Source organism: Syngnathus typhle, unplaced genomic scaffold (assembly GCF_033458585.1).
Source record: "Syngnathus typhle isolate RoL2023-S1 ecotype Sweden unplaced genomic scaffold, RoL_Styp_1.0 HiC_scaffold_27, whole genome shotgun sequence".
Lineage (NCBI taxonomy): Eukaryota > Metazoa > Chordata > Actinopteri > Syngnathiformes > Syngnathidae > Syngnathus > Syngnathus typhle.
In genome coordinates, this window is record NW_026871933.1 from 771,490 (window position 1) to 788,732 (window position 17,243).

General features: G+C 45.0%; 3 non-coding genes across 3 annotated transcripts; 2 read left to right on the top strand and 1 right to left on the bottom strand.

The window, feature by feature from the left end:
• Nucleotides 1–958: 958 nt before the first annotated feature.
• On the top strand, nt 959–1,031 carry trnat-agu (transfer RNA threonine (anticodon AGU)). Its single transcript has one exon. It is a non-coding gene; the product is annotated as a tRNA-Thr (tRNA).
• An 8,291-nt stretch (nt 1,032–9,322) lies between these two features.
• Nucleotides 9,323–9,518, top strand: LOC133147054 (U2 spliceosomal RNA). Its single transcript, XR_009711501.1, has one exon. It is a non-coding gene; the product is annotated as a U2 spliceosomal RNA (small nuclear RNA).
• Nucleotides 9,519–13,307: 3,789 nt separating this feature from the next.
• On the bottom strand, nt 13,308–13,389 carry trnas-gcu (transfer RNA serine (anticodon GCU)). The gene has a single exon. It is a non-coding gene; the product is annotated as a tRNA-Ser (tRNA).
• Between the last annotated feature and the right edge of the window lie 3,854 nt (nt 13,390–17,243).

The window sequence follows — 17,243 nt, forward strand, 5'->3', positions numbered from 1 at the left end:
TCAGTACTTTAAAAATATTTTCTAAATTTTAGCGACCGCTCTGTCGCAATAAGGCTAAGCACTGCAGTTGCGAGATCGGACAAAAATGTACAAATGAAAAAAATACTTTAAAAAGGCGTTTTTTTTTCCCCATTATTTGTAATGGGAAAACATGATTCGGAATTTGAACGATTCAGTTCTCCAACAGCCTTCTGGAACGGATTGTGGTCGAAAACCGAGGCTCCATTGTATCTTTAATCTGGTTTGTATTTGACTCAATATCGTAATATTCATACTCTTTGGCGGCTCGGTGGAGAACTGGTTTGCTGCAAACTAGGGCCTAGTGTATAACAGAGAAAGCATTTTTTCTTTTGGTTTTTGTCCCTTTGTTGCACTGAAAACGGAGATTGGGGGGGAGTCAGCACAACAAAAAAAGAAATCAGAAACCAAAACCCTTTCTGACAGTATACAAGAGTTTGTTCAGACTCAAATAAAGTCATTAATTTCATATGAATTATATTAAATTAACCATGAAGGGAATTGAACCCTCAAGCTTCAGATCCAAACTCAGACGCCTTATCCATTCGGCCACATAGCCATATGAATGACTGTACCAAGTGAAACATGGCAACGACTTCTGATCACTGCAGCCTGCCAAGTGAAGCTCACAATTGTTACTGACATAAATGGCCTGTGGATTATTCAATTTACCGTAAAAGAGAATTGTAATGCAATTGACATATTACCTTGTTAGTGCAATTGGTCGTGCATCAGTCTCAAAATCTGAAGGTTGTGAGCTCGACCCATACACGGGGCGCTGTTTTCTATAGTCCACAGTAAAATCATTGTCAATTTCAGAAGATACTAGGTTGCTCAGAGTAGAATAAAGTTTTCTGTCTGTGAAGTTGAGTTTAATTGAAATGGCCGGTGGTTGAATCAGTTTTACAGTAAAACAGGTTTGTAAAACCAGCTGTTCACGGCCTTGTTAGCGCAGGCGGTAGCGCGTCAGTCTAGTAAACTGAAGGTCGTGAGTTCAACCCTCACACGGGGCTCTAATTTATTTAGTCCTAACCCTAACTCGACCCCTTGTTGGAAACTCTTACCTTAGTTGGAAACCCAAGTTTGAGAATGCTCAGACAAAAGTAACTTTTTCTTTCGATGAATTGCAGTTTGATGGAAATGGCCGGTGGTTGAATCTTTTTTACAGAAAAATAGAATTTTAAGACAGGTGCCACAAAGACTCGTTGGCGCAGGCGGTAGCGTGTCAGTGTCATAATCTGAAAGTCGAGGGTTCGATCATCACACGGCGCATGATTTATATATAGTCCAACCCTAAGTCTAGCCCTTCCTGGAACCCTAGTCTGAGTTGGAAATCTTAGCCTAGTTAAGTTTGATCAAAATGGGCGGTGGTTGAATTAATTTTACAGTAAAAATCAATTGCACAAAATGCAAAGACAAACCCTCGTTGGTGCAGGTGGTAGCGTGTCAGTCTCATAATCTGAAGGTCGTGAGTTTGACCCTCACACGGGGGCACACTTTTATATAGTCCTAACTCGAGCCCTAGTTGGAAACTGGGTAGAAACAGCTTCGTTACATTCCGATTGGTAGCGAATATAAAATGGACCTGAGGACTGCATTTCAGTGATTAATGAATTCTGATTAATATCATAGACGAGTCCTTTCAGGGTCATAATTGTGTGTCGACCGCTTCCTCGTGGCAGCCAGCCCTAAAAAAAGATGGGAACGCCTAAGGGAGTTTCGCCAAGATGAATTAGGAAGAACTTTATGAAATAAAGTTGATGTTAAAACGTAGGTGGACATAATGTCTGGAAGCTTGTGTTCAACAGAAGACTGTTTGGTAACAGTGAACACAGACAAATTCAGAAGGGTAATTTAATTACCCCATGACCCAGCTTCGTTCCGGGGATGCTACGGCCGTAACGCTATACGATCATGCAATAGCATACAAGAAATTTATGGTCTTTTCTTTGGGATCTTCAGCCGACATACCCAGGCAGACCATGAAAGAATGTTGATGTTAAAATGTTGATGGAACTATCCAACTGCGCAGATCCGAGGATCCCAAAGATTTGGGGTGAGACAACATTGAACAAATACTTTTCTTTGTTGACAGTGTCACTTCTTTTGTGGCTTAGCTCTTCTTCGTTTCACATCTAAAGTATCGTATCATTTTACCTTGTAGCTTATACTACACCGTACATGCCATATCATGTCGCCCATACAACTCATGCATGAGATGCGATGGCTGAGATATTTAGGCAATGGGTTGCTACTCCACTGTGCTCTCCACTCATCATTTCATATCAGATCCTCGTCGGATTTTCAGGCCTCACAAAGTATCTTGGTACAACGTACATAACGTGTATTGTCAATGCCAGATGAACAAGACGAGGTGGCGGAGAGGTTAAGGCAATGGATTGCTAATCCATTGTGCTCTGCATTCATGGGTTCAAAATTCAATTGTCGAATCTCGCGAGCCGAGAGGACCCCATGCCCACTGACTCCGTTCGTTATTACATTCTCGTTACTCTGAGGATTGCAACAACTCTAATCATGCCTCCAAAGGAAGCAAGTGGGAGCAGTAAAGCCGTCCTAAAACACAAAGACGCTCCTAAAGCAATGCAACAGTGAGAGCCCAGCACGCTGCGGTTGCGTGATCGGACCAAATTAAGGTCCCTGCGCACTGAGGTCTACTTAAATTTTGGATAGTACATCAGGACTTTAAAAATATTTTCTAAATTTCAGCGACGGGTCTGTCACAATATTGCGACCAGTGCGGTGTAGTTGCGCGGTCGGCGACGCGCTACGGTTACGCGTTCGGCGGTGCGCTGCAGTTGCACGATCGGACAAAAATGCGCAAATGAACAAATGCTTAAAAAAGGCGTTTTTTTGCTTGGAATGGGTTAATTTTTATTCCATTATTTGTAATGGGAAAACGTGATTCGGAATTTGAACGATTCACTTCTCAAACAGCCTTCTGGAACGGATTGTTGTCGTCAACCAAAGCTCCACTGTATTTGTAATGGGAAAAATAGATTCGGAATTCGATCGATTCGCTTCTCGAACCGCTTTCTGGAACGGATTGTGGTCAAAATCCAAGGTTTGACTGTATTTTTGCTATTCTTGTTAAAATCACACTTACATGTGAACTGGAAATGACAATAATAACACATAGTGAAAACCAAATTGAGCAAATTGGCTACTTCGGAAGTGTGTGTCAAACTGGTAGCCCTTTGCCTTAATCAGTACCCAGGAAGTAGCTTTCGAATTAAGAAAGGTTGGTGACCCCTGGCATACAACATACAACAATAGGGAAAAAACACACTAAAACTATAACTAAAGAGAATAATGAATGGATCCAGGTTCATATGGAAAGTGTCAAAGAGAAATGATTTCAGAGCCTTCTTAAATTGGTGAGAAGATAAGTCCCATAAAAATAGTGGTAGCGAATCGATGGCATTTAACAATGTCACATTGAATTATATAGATGCATTAAGATGCAGATATAGGAGATATAGATGCAGTAAGATTATCAATAGAGCCGATATATGCTTGAAATATATCATTGGAGCCACCGTGTATCACTATATCCAAGTGGCTAGTTTTGTTGGAACTACGCTGTTGACTAGACCTATTGCGAGCTAGCGCCCTTAGATTAGCTTCTATGTCGGGTGCTCTGCCTCCAGGGATACACAATACTGTGGCTGGATTTTTAAGTGTGATGTTTTTCAGGTAATGGAGTCAACTATGACCAAGGTGCGAGAGCCAGTAGGCCGAGATGGCTTGGGACGGCTATGCGTCTTAACTGGCTTATCGTGGTTTAGGGCTAATGCTAACTGGGCTAGCAGGCTGACTACAGTCCGCATCTGGGTCCGCCACATTTACTGTTATACCACTATTCTGCTCTAGCTGGCGGACACGTCCCTCTAGCAGGGACAACCTCTCTGAGAGAAGGGTGCAGTTGGTGCAAAAAGCCGTACAAACCTCTTGATCCGCAGCCATACTTACGTGTCCCGATGATCGACGGTAGACAAACAGCCACGAAGCCTCCGCCGAGAGCCAAACAGTGACGCGATTGAAATGGCAGGAATTGACGGTCCGCGACTTTCAACAATAGTAAACTCCAAAAAGTGGAGTAAAAAGCGAGGAAAAACTAGAAAAGCATATAGAAATGTAGGAATGTAGATCGTCTCTCTAGTGACGCTGCGGCGCTTTAAGTGGCAAACCGGAAGTATGATACAAAGTGAGGTTAAAAAGATGTAAAATAACACAAAGTAACAGAGAGCGACTTACCGAGGTGGCCATCTGCGGCGCCATCTTACGATGTAATGATACCAACCAATGCATCTATATAATTACTCTGCTGCAAACACTGGTTAACGCACATGGATTGAAAACCTGCTTAAATGCTATTTCGCACAAAGAAGTTAACTCCCCGTCGGGGAACCGAACCCCGGTCTTCGGCGTGACAGGCGGAGATATTGTCCACTATACTAACGAGGACTGCGCTGCAGGGGGCAAATTGCAGGAGAAAGGAAAGCGAGGGGGCGGGCGAGAACGCTCACGGAACACATGCGCGCATAACTATTATGTGGATTTTAACCGTCTGTAAAGGTTTCTAAAACACTTCTGAAATGGGGCAATCTGCTGGTCCGGTTCGCATGTGCCTGCTTTCAAGTTTAGAGAGCACTACCTTTAGTGGGAGCATTAGAGATTAAAGGTGAGGGGGTTATGGTAGGCGGGTTAGCAGGTTAAAGTTTAATTATTAGGGTTTGTTAATTGTTAGGGTTTTAGGGTTAGCGTTAGGGCTTGAAGTTGGGGAATTGGGAGCCTTAGGCCAACCAGATTCCATTTATTTCATAAATCACTGGCATTCAGTCTTCAGGGCTTCCAATCAGAATGTAGCGGGGTCAGCTGGTCTACTATGGGGCTCATTGGTGCAGGGGAATGATTCTCGCCTAGGATTCTTTGATTACCCGGGTTAAACTCCCGAACGAGCTTTTCTTTGAAACACTGTTGTCTATCATTGTGTGGACTGTTTGACAGGCCAATGTTACACAGAATGTAACATGGTCTGCAAGCTTTCTTTGAGGCTCGTTGGTCTAGGGAAGGGGTGTCAAACTCATTTTTGTCGCGGGCCACGTTGTAGTCAAAGTTTCCCTCGACGGGCCATTATGACTGTCAACCCAAATAAATAAACACCTCATATTATATACAGTATAAGCTACAAAACAAACTGACAATAATAATAATAATAATAATAATAATTGTTTTTTCAAATCAGAGGAGTGGAAACTTTTCAAATATTTCAAAAATAATTTTAAGAAGATTCTTGAAAGTTACGACAATTTGCAATTTTAGTATGACATACATTTAATGCACAAGTTGTCGTTCCGGGCCACAGAAAATGATACGGTGGGCCATAACTGGTCCTCGGGCCTCGAGTTTGACACCGGTGGTCTAGGGGCATGAATCTTGCTTTGGGTGTGAGAGGTCCGGGGTTCAACTCCCAGATGATCCCTTCGTTATCACATTGCTGTTGATCAACTATCCCGATTTCATCTGAGGTGCATATTACATGGGCTGTCAATTAAAACAGAACGGGCTCAGCTAATTTACCTCGGGTCTCTTAAATCTTTTGTTTTGATTCTCATCACTTTCCGTCATGTGTCATCCATTGCGCCACTCACCCTACAAGACTGTATCGACTGTAAACTTGTGTGGAAAACTGTCATTGTCCAAAGGAAGGCTGTCTAGCAACAGTGACCAGCAGACAAATTCATCAAGGTAATTTGATTAAACCATAACCCGGATTCGAATCGAGCACCACTACACGATCATGGCGTGTATGCAGTAGCATTAAAAAAGTTATGCATATTGGCCATGATTGTATAGTGGTTAGTACTCTGCGTTGTGGCCACAGTAACCCTGGTATGAATCTGGGTCATGGCATAATCAAATTACTTTGAAGAATTTCTCCCTTGCTCACTATTGCTAAACTGCCATCTTTTGGACAATGACGACTTTCCACATAAGTTTACGGTCAAAGGCCGTAACTTGTAGGGCGAGTGGCGCAATGGATAAAGCATCATGGCATATTCAAATAATGTCTCCCATTTTTTCTTTTTTTTTTCATTTTTGCAAAAGTGTTACAAGCTTACAAGCCACATATTCCCGTGGGGCTCGTGGAGCAATGGGTAACGCATCTGTCTACAGATCAGAAGATTCCAGGACTCCTGGCCAGCTCACATGCCATTTTGTGGTCAACATTAGCTATGTGTAGTTTATGTGAACTTTTGGGTTGAAGTAACTCACAGACACTGTCAACAAATAGTCTTTCCAATTTTGTCTCATCTCAAGTCTTAGGGATCATCGGATCTGCGTAGTTATTGGATAGTTCCACCAACATTTTAATATCAACATTCTTTCATGGTCTGCCTGGGTGTCGTGGCTGAAGATCCTAGAGAAAAGACCCTAAACATGCAACTGCATATTGGCCATAATATAGCATTGAGGCGGCTGCAACCCCAGTTTGAATCTGGTTAATAGCAGAATAAACTTGTTACAGTTATTTTTTATTCACCCTAAACAGTCTTACGTTGGACCATGACAAATTTACATACACACAAGCTTACAGAAAATGACAACTTCCCGTGGGGCTAGTGGCTCGTTCCTTGCTCTGAACGGACAGCCAAAACGATTCCTAACACTTACTAATTAAGTCCTAACCAATTCCTGTGTGTGTATGGGGGGGGGGGGGTCAAAGGAACCAATCAGATGGCCCAAATCCATGCATGGCCGATGACGGCAGTGATCAACACAGTGATATTTGAGAAGTGAAATGAAGTTTATAGGATTTGCAGACAGTGTGCAATCATTATTTAAACAAAAGTAGGCAGGTGCATACATTTGGAAACCCCATCAGAAAAATGACATCAATATTTAGTAGTTCCTCCTTTTGCAGAAATAACAGCCACTAAACCAGTGGTTCTTAACCTGGATTCGGTCAAACTCTATGAGTTCGGTGAGTCGGTCTCAGGGATTCAGCAGAGCCGAACACACCTGATTTATAAATTCGTGATAACGCATATCTTAACTGGTCTCGCAAAGGCAAAAGCAGAAGTCCTACTGATTTGCTGGCATGTCATTTTTCGTGAATTCATGCATTGTGTTGGTTTTATTCTTTCAACAAGGTGGTGTTCATGCACTTCTGCATGAGTTCCGCTCTATTCTTCTGGCCCAACTCTTTCGGCGCAGCCGTTAGGTAGATATGATGACCATGGAAAGTTCTTTGTGAATTATCAATCTTTGCCTTTCATATTCATCGGGACTACACTTTTAATAGGTACCTACACTGTGTATTTGGATAGAGACTGCTGAAAGGGTACACATATGCCTCGTGAACTACATGCATTACTGCGGGTGAAGCGTGAACAAATAAGTCAGCAGACAAGTTAGCCCATTTATTAGTGCCCAGAAGAGAAGCACTTCACAGTTTAACTATTTAATGTCTGCCAGAAGGATCGATGTACAGCTGTGGAGCCCTTTCTGCGAGATGCGAAAGAAGGTCCCTCTCCCAGCGCCAAGGTTCTTTATACTACTCTGAGCCGCCTTCCTGCAAGGAGGCGACTCTGCCTAGCCTAGCGGTGGCCAACCCGCATGCGGCTCTTCGGCTGGTTTCATGCGGCTCTTTTACGTTCATATCAACATTTGTGTTTATTTTTTGTGCGTATTTGCTTCGCTTGAGTTCAATATGGTATTTTGGCCAAACGCGCATGCGCGTGAGGTGAAATCCCGCAAAGGAGGAGGGACAAACAGAGCGACTGGTTTTGCTGGCTTTTTAATGAATGGCGACTGTGACTACGGGGGCCCATTAGGTCCAGAAAAGCTGACACGACGCTTGCCAAAATGGCAAGGAAAAAATGCAAAGCTACACGAATATATGACGCTGAACACAGGATGTTTTTAACAGAGTTAAAGTTGTTTTTTGTTGAACGCTATGGCAAGCCATTCTGCCTGATATGTCGGACGTCATTGGCGCATTTAAAAGCTTCAAATGGTCAGCGCCATTTCAGCTCACTTCATGCCAATATCGATAAGGACTTTGCAAAAGGGACTGAATTTTTCAAGCACAAGTTTGGAGACTTTGAAAAGTCAGGCAGAAAAATAGGTACAGTTTTTCAAAAAAATTACGAAGCACTCAGAGACTGTCACACTTGCATTGTTTCAACTGACTTGGAATATTGCGCGGGCTAAAAAGCCATACAATGAAGTGGAGTTCGTTAAAATATGCCTCAGTGTTGTTATTGAAATCCTGTCTCCTGAAAATGACAAACTAAAACGAATGGTCTGTCCCGCCACACATAGTAAGTGAAAAAACTTATGTTTTTGTTTGTGGAATTTGTTGAACTGAGTTTGTCTGTGCGAGACAATGCACACGATGTTCATTGTCTAAAATGTGGTCTTTGGTCTGTGGTTTTAGTACTGTAGGAGTCAATTTGTCATTATCATGTTGGTGCGTGACATAATAATGTCACACAATAAATTTGGCTGAGCAGAGGGGTGTGTGTGCGTGTGTGTGTGTGCGTGTGCGTGCGTGTGTGTGTCGGTGTGCGTCTTTGTGTGTGTGTGTGGGGGGGGTCATGTGTGCTCAGGTGTATGGTGTGGCTCTTTGCGATGACACAGTAAAAAATGTTGCTCTTAGTCTCTGACTGGTTGGTTAGCTGCTGTGATAACGTGTGACCTTGTAGTCTTAACTGAGAGCGACTTCTACATATGTGCAAAGGGTGTCATAGCGAAGAGAAAACTAATACAGCAAGACAAGGGTTACAGCGATATAACGGCATAGCTAAAGCTACCCAGCTGATCACATGTGCCAAAGAGGCCTATTCTAACAAACCGTTGGTGAGAATGGGTAGACAGGGAAGCCTGTAACTCGTCCCCGGTCACGTCCATGTTGTCATAGTTTTGTCCGTGTGTCTGTGTGCTCACCCCTCCCCTCCTGTGTGCCCATGATCAGTGTGATCATTCTCACCTGCCTCTTGTTACCTGTCTTGTATATTAAGTCCTGTCTGTGTATAACTCCCTGTCGGAGCATCGATGTTTGTCACTGTCATGAGGTTTTTTTGGTTCCTGTCTTGGTAATGTCCCCCTGTGTTTTTGTCTCACGTCTCTGTTGTTGGTTTTGTTAGTAAGTCTTGTCAGTTTGCCGAGTCTTTTGAGTTTGCTTCAATAAACCGTGGTCCAAGCTGCACTTGGTCTCCCTGCTCCATTTCCACACTCCGTTCGTGACATGTAAGCGAGTCCATCACTCGTATACTCCATCGGTTTTCGGCCTTTTGGCTAAAATCAAGTGTAGTATCTGTTCTTGGGTTTGGGGGATTAAGAGAGCTGACCATAGAAGAGAGAATTTTAACCATAAAAGTGGTGATTTTACCCTTGGTTTTACTAATCAGTTCTGTTTTCATCCCAACAAGGAAGGTGCTTTTAGAGTTGGACCGAGCCATTTTTTACTTCATCTGGAAATCCAAGTTGGAGAGACTGAAGAGGGACACCATGAAGAAAAACAAAAAAAAGGGAGGAAAAGGAGTGCCGGACTTAAAGCTCTTCTTAAAGCCTCGGAAGCAGATATGTTGCCCTGCACCTGCGAAGCGCGCTCCTTACACCAAATGCACCGAAAAGCCAAGCAATGATACGATTCTGGATGGACTCATACCTCCGGAAACTAAAGCTAATAACCACCGACCGAAGAATTCCTGTGTCTTTTAACCTGCCACCTTCTTATTCCTTAATCAAGAAGTTTTTGAAGAACTTTAAATTAGAGCAAGAAAATAGTGAAATTTTAACAAATCACAGACGTATGATCTCTGTCGTACAGGAGCGGGAAGCGGTGTGTCCAGTGCGCGGGCTTGCATTCGGCGAGCCCGCAACAGTTTGGCGCAACGACAACCACCCCGCCCTGTCGAAACAAACTTCCCGCCCTGTCGAAACAAACTTCGGGACCTGTCATGGATGCCCATGATGTCCTCCCAGTCAGGTCCGTTATGCACTCTCGGGGCATGTCAGCGCTCTCAACGTGACCCTGACCTGGCTGTGGCGCCCAGGATTCAGTGTGGGACCTGCTCTGGTAGTGCAGGGCTGCCGTAGACCTGTGGGCAACCTGCAATTCCCCGCAAGGTATGCGCAGAATGCAGACCTTGTACTCCATGCGGTGACCCCGTTGAAAATCAAGCAAGAAGACTTTACAAAGCAGTCGCTGACCTTTGCTGCCATCAAAGACGCCATGTGGACTTCCAGTAACTTGCTGGTAAGGAAGAACAGACAGATCCCCCCCCCCCTCCCCCCCAGCCCGTGGCTGTGCTCCAAATGGCTGCAGCAACTCTCACAGCTGCACACGGCAAACCTAGGAGACATCGACCTGGTATTGCAGTACCTCCAGGAACGGTGCACCCCCTCTACTGGTCAAATCAATAGCTCATATGTTAGAAAACCATTTCAATCCGTTCGCTTCATTCTTACAGGATTAAGCAGTCAATTATGACTTGATGGGGTCTGATTTCAATGTAAGATGTTAGGATTTGAGGCTTCCCCACCAAACGGTTTGCAAATAGGTTCATTTCTCGAGGCTTCATGTGCACACAACCCCCCCCCCCCCACCCTTGCTGGTCAAAAGGAGTAATTTATTCCATTAATGAGAATTACACTCACCTTTATATTTTGCTTCATGTAGTCTGATCAAAATGAATGTATGTGCATTCACGCGTAACATTGAAGAATGTGGACGTGTGTTTCAATATGTAAATAAATACCATCATTGTCTATTAAGAAGTTAAAAGTTGATGAAACACATTTCTTTTTTTGTAGGGATGCTGTGTTTTAACAAGGAAAGACTGATATGCTTATGGATGAAGATGACTTGTACTTGTGATTGTGCTTGTAAACAGTAAAGAGGAGTGCGTGTGCAATTGAGGGGGTGGTTATTGGTTTTATTCAAAAACAATATTTTTTGCCAAATTACAATAGACTGACATGTGCCCATTCAATGGGAACCACCAGAAATTAAACTGCATTGATAAACGAGGTCCCTTCGTTAGTCGTCACCTTACCGTGGTGGAAGGGTTTGCGCGCCCCAATGATCCTGGAGCCATGTTGTCTGGGGCTTCATGCCCCTGGTCGGGTCACCCATGGCAAACGGATCCTAGGTGAGGGGCCAGACAAAGCACGGCTCTCACAAGCCCCTTATGAAGAAAAACATAATTGGATTTTGTTTTTCCTCACCCGGACGCGGGTTACCGGGGCCCCCCCTCTGGAGCCAGGCCTGGAGGTGGGGCTCGAAGGCGAGTGTCTGGTGGCCGGGCCTTCGCCCATGGGGCCCGGCCGGGCACAGCCCGAAAAGGACCAAAGGGGTCGGGTGCAGTGTAAGCTGGGCGGCGGCCAAGGGCAGGGACCTTGGCGGACCGATCCCTGGCTTCAGAAGCTAGCTCTTGGAACATGGAATGTCACCTCTCTGGCTGTAAAGGAGCCCGAGCTGGTGTGCGAGGCAGAAAGGTTCCGACAAGACATGGTCGGACTTGCCTCCACACCCATTTGGGTTCCGGTATAAGCTGGCCCTGGACTCTCTTCCACTCTGGAGTTGCTCACGGTGAGAGCAGGTGTGGGTATACTTATTGCCCTCCGGCTGGGCGCATGAACATTGGAGTTCACCCCGGTCAACAAGAGACAACCCTAACCTACCTGTGTAGGTGGCTACACCAATGTGGCTACGCAGAACGGGGAAGCGAGTTCAGGATCCTAACAGCCTGGAGTATGAAGCTCTTCTGTACCTCTTCCCAGAGGGCAGAGCTTGAACAAAGAGTGAGCGGGGTGACTCACATCACTCACAATCGTGGTCGCCTTGCGGGTGAGATGGGAGGTGTAAATGTCCTTCAAGGAGGGGAGCGAAGCACCAATAATCTTACCAGCCGTGTTCACTGTGCGCTGCAGGGCCTTCAAGTTGTAGTCAGTGCAGCCGCCACCCCAAACAGCAATAAAGCTGGAGAGGACGCTCTCAATGGTGCCGCTGTAAAATGTAGTCATGACGGCCGGAGGAGCGCTCGCTCGCCTGAGTTTCCGCAGGAAGTACAGGCGGCGCTGGGCTTTCTTTGCCAGTGATGCGGTGTTGGTGGACCAGGAGAGATCCTCACTGATGTGCACCCCCAGGAACTTGGCGCTGCTCACTCTCTCCACCACAGCACCGTCAATGGTCAGCGGCAATCCGCGCCCCTTTAACGTTCTCATGGCGCTCTCAACTACGTCCGCCTTACAATAACACACACATACACACGCACACAAATACACACACACAGCAGTGACTCTCCAATACACATCGATACCAAATGATCAGGTGTTGCTTTCCCGCCTTTTCCGGACAGTATAAAACCTTCTTACCTGGAGATGGAGGATCTTGTTACATCTGCTGAAGTGCCATGTGTACTGACTGCCATTAAACAACCCAAGATCTTGCCAATAAAGAACAAACCATTACCCCACATCTTAGTTTTTCTGACCCAACAACGGACATCATCAACAACACGCAACAGCCGTTGATGGAATTGAACCCGCACCTTCTCAACTGTGAAGCGGACATGCTAACCAGTTCTCCACCGAGCCGCCAAAGAGTATGAATATTACGATATTGAGTCAAATACAAACCAGATTAAAGATACAATGGAGCCTCGGTTTTCGACCACAATCCGTTCCAGAAGGCTGTTGGAGAACTGAATCGTTCAAATTCCGAATCATGTTTTCCCATTACAAATAATGGGGAAAAAAAACGCCTTTTTAAAGTATTTTTTTCATTTGTACATTTTTGTCCGATCTCGCAACTGCAGTGCTTAGCCTTATTGCGACAGAGCGGTCGCTAAAATTTAGAAAATATTTTTAAAGTACTGATGTACTTTCCAAAATTTAAGTGGACCTCAGTGCGCAGGGAGCTTAAAAGCTTTGGTCCGATCGCGCAACTGCAGCGCGCCGGGCGCTCACTGTTGCATTGCTTTATGAGCGTCTTTGTGTTTTAGGATGGCTTTACTGATCCCACTTACTTCCTTTGGAGGCATGATTAGAGTTGTTGCAATCCTCAGAGTAACGAGAATGTAATAACGAACGGAGTCAGTTGGCATGCGGGTCCTCTCGTGAGGTTCGACAATCGAATTTCGTTCGACATCCGGAAGCAAAGAATTCTCGAATTTTTTGTTCAAATATTGATTTGTTCGAGAACCCAGACGTTCGAAAACCAAGGCTCCACTGTAAAACAATGTAACATTACCTTTCGACGAGGATGGGATTTGAACCCATGCATGCAGAGCACAATGGATTAGCAATCCATCACCTTAACCTCTCGGCCACCTCGTCTTGCTCATATGGCATTGACAACACGTTGTGCCGAGATACTTTGTGTGAAAATCCGACTGATGAAATGCTGAGTGGAGAGCACAATGGAGTAGCAACCCATCGCCTAAATATCTCAGCCATCGCATCTCATGCATGAGTTGTATGGGCGACATGATATGGCATGTACGGGGTAGTATAAGCTACAAGGTAAAATGATACGATACTTTAGATGTGAAATGAAGAAGAGCTAAGCCACAAAAGAAGTGACACTGTCAGCAAAGAAAAAAAAATTCAATGTTGTCTCACCCCAAATCTTTGGGATCATCCGCTCTGCGCAGTTGGATAGCTCCACTAACATTTTAACATCAACATTCTTTCATGGTCTGCCTGGGTATCTCGGCTGAAGATCCTAAAGAAAAGAACCTAAACTTCTTGTATGCTATTGCATGACTGTATAGCCTCCGGCCGTCATGACTACATTTTACCGTGGCACCATTGAGAGCGTCCTCTCCAGCTGCATTGGGGTGGCGGCTACACTGACTACAACTTGAAGGCCCTGCAGCGCATAGTGAACACGGCTGGTAAGATTATTGGTGCTTCATTCCCCTTCTTGAAAGACATTTACATCTCCCATCTCACCCGCAAGGCGACCACGATTGTGAGTGATGTGAGTCACCCCGCTCACTCTTTGTTTGATCTTCTGCTCTCTGGGAAGAGGTATAGGAGCCTGCACTCCCGCACCACCAGACTCAACAACAGCTTCATACTCCAGGCTGTTAGGATCCTGAACTCGCTTCCCCTTTCTGCGTAGCGTCCTGTACTTTTGCGCTATGCTTACTGTCTCCTGTATGCACACTGGCTCCGTTTTGCTCTTCTTATTTATTGTGTTATCTGTTTATTTATTATTTATTCATCACTCTTATTTATTGTTTGTGCCTTCTTGTTTTTATATTGTGTCGTTTAATTGTATGTCCATCGTGTAATATGTCTCGTCACCGTGGGATAGAGAAAACGTAATTTCGGTTTCTTTGTGTGTCTTGACATGTGAAGAGATTGACAATAAAGCTGACTTTGACTTTTTGACTTTTGTGGCCGTAGCATCCCCGGAACGAATCTGGGTCATGGCGTATTTAAATTACCTTGCTGAATTTGTCCGTTGTTCACTGTTAGACGCAGAGACCACTGCTCCAGCAGAAGAAGCCGAAACCCTACAAACAGCAACCACAGAATAATCTCAACCACTAGACCGGACCCAGACCGACCCTCTATCGCCTACAGCCGCCGGTACGGAGACCAACCAAGCTCAGCAGCTCCCACACGCTTCAGACCCCCCCCCTCTCCAACTCCAGAAACCAATCACCCCCCCTCCTCTCATCCACCCCCACACCTCACCCTACACACCCCCAGAAACCCACTACTCCCCCCCTTCTCTCATCCACCCCCCACTTCCCACCCTCCTCCATATCCCTTTCTCCCTCCCCCCCCTCCACTGCCCTTCTCGTCACACATGAACGAGAGGATTGAACGGGCAAACATCAATATAGCCAGCCCCCATCGATGCTCCACCCAGGCTCAACCCCTCCCCATAAGCAAACTGAACAGCTCTCTACACAAACCCCCCTCCCACCGAACCCCTAATTTGACCGATCCCAGGTTCAGGACCCCTGGTTTATAGGCTGTTATTTCTGCAAAAGGAGGATCTACTAAATATTGATGTCATTTTTTCTCTTGGGGTGCCCAAATGTATGCACCTGCCTACTTTTGTTGAAATAATGATTCCACACTGTCTGCAAATCCTATGAACTTAATTTCACTTCTCAAATATCACTGTTTACCACCGCCGCCATCCACCGTGCTTGGATTCGGGCCATCTGATTGGTTCCTTTTGGTTCGTTTCTTGGTTCGGTTCGAATACGGGTTATCCCATAATCAAATTACCTTGTTGAATTTGTCTGCTGGTCACTGTTGCTAAACAGCCTTCCTTTGGACAATGACAGTTTTCCACACAAGTTTACAGTCAATACAGTGTTGTAGGGCGAGTGGCGCAATGGGTAACATATGATGGCAGATTTAAGTGATGTTTCATGTATGATGAGAATCAAAATAGCAGACGAAAGAGACCCAAGGTCAATTAACTCAAGCCGTTTCATTGCAATTGATAGCCCATATGACATGCACCTCAGATTAAATGGGGCTAGTTCAGGGGTCGTCAACCCACGGCTCCAGAGCCTCATGCAGCTCTTTAGCACAATCCTAGCTGCTCCCTGTAGCTCTTGCAAAAATGCGTGAACATGGAAAAAGATGGGTTTTTTTTATATATGTTTTTAGATGGTAATCATGACACAAACATTCTTATTCTGTAGAAAATGTATGTAGTTGTGAATATATTAAAAATACTGAATTTTAGAATGGCGCAAAATTGCGTCATAGCAAGCGACACAGCACAGGCGAGTTGTAAACAAACAGGTGTTTGAGTGACGGGCCATGGATTCTAAAGGCAAAAAGAGAAAGATTGCTGATAAGAACAGAGGGTTTAAGAAAGAATGGACTCAACTATTTGCTTTCATTACCAATGCTGAAGGATTGCCTGAATGTTGGATTTGCAATGAGAAGTTGTCAAATATAACAAGAAGAGCAATTTGGAGTGACATTTTCAGCTAAAGCATGCTAAATTTGCTGCCGATCACCCAGTTGGAACTGAGAGGAAAGGTGCAATTTGAGGAACGAAAAAACAGTTTCAAGAAATAGATTGCATCTCCAAACTCTACGACTGCTGCAAGTTTTGTTGCAGCCCGGGAGATAATAAAGCGCGGAAAACCATTCACCAATGGCCGATGAAGGACTCATTCGTTAAAATATCAGTGCCTATTTTTGGACTTCAAAAACAAAACCGAAATCATTCCAAAAATTAAAGACCTGCCTCTCTCAGCAAAATCAGTGAACGAAATGGTAATTCGAATGGCAAACAATATTACCAATCAGCAAATCATCATCATCATCATCATCATCATCATCGTCATCATCATCGGTTTAAAGTCCGCTTTCCAGTCGCCGCTGGGTTGGACTGGATTCTCGATATGGCTTTCTTCCACCGGGAACGGTCCATGGCCATCTCGTGGTTGATGCCGAGTGCCTTCATGTCGGCTGCCACGGTCGTCTGCCAGGTCTTTTTAGGTCGGCCACTGGGTCTTGTTCCCTCTACGTTATACGACATAACTTTCTTCACCCAGTCGTCCTTCCTCACTACATGTCCTTACCATCGCAGTCTGCCTCTCCTCACCTCATCCACTATGGCCTCCACTCCCATCTTCTTTCTCAGCTCTGCACTGGTCTTTTCCTCCCTCATTGACACACCACACATCCATCTGATCATCCTCATTTCTAATCTGTTTAGTTTGTCTTTGTGTTCTGTTTTCAGGGCCCATGCCTCACTTCCGTACGTCATACCACTTCTGACGCAGGCTGAGTACACTTGGCCCCTCATCTTCAGGGATGGGGCCTTAGATGTTAAGAAGGGCATGAGTTCATGATACTCATGTATCAAGGACATCAATTCAGCTCCACCTTTCTCAATTGCCTGTGATGAGTCGTGTGACATGACCGATATCGAACAGACAGCTCTGCTATGCAGGGACGTGAACTCTAATGGGCCGCAAGAAGAAATTTATACAACTAAAAGGCCAAAAACGGGGGGAGGACATCTGCGAGGCTGTGCTGCAGTGTTTAAATGACAGCGATACACACTGGCCACTTGATTTCAGACGCTACAGACGGCACACAGAGTTTGAGAGGGTCGCAAAAGTTTGTGACTTTACGACAGAAAGCATTGGATCGAAATTTGCTTGCATTCCATTGCATAGTGCACCAAGAGGCGT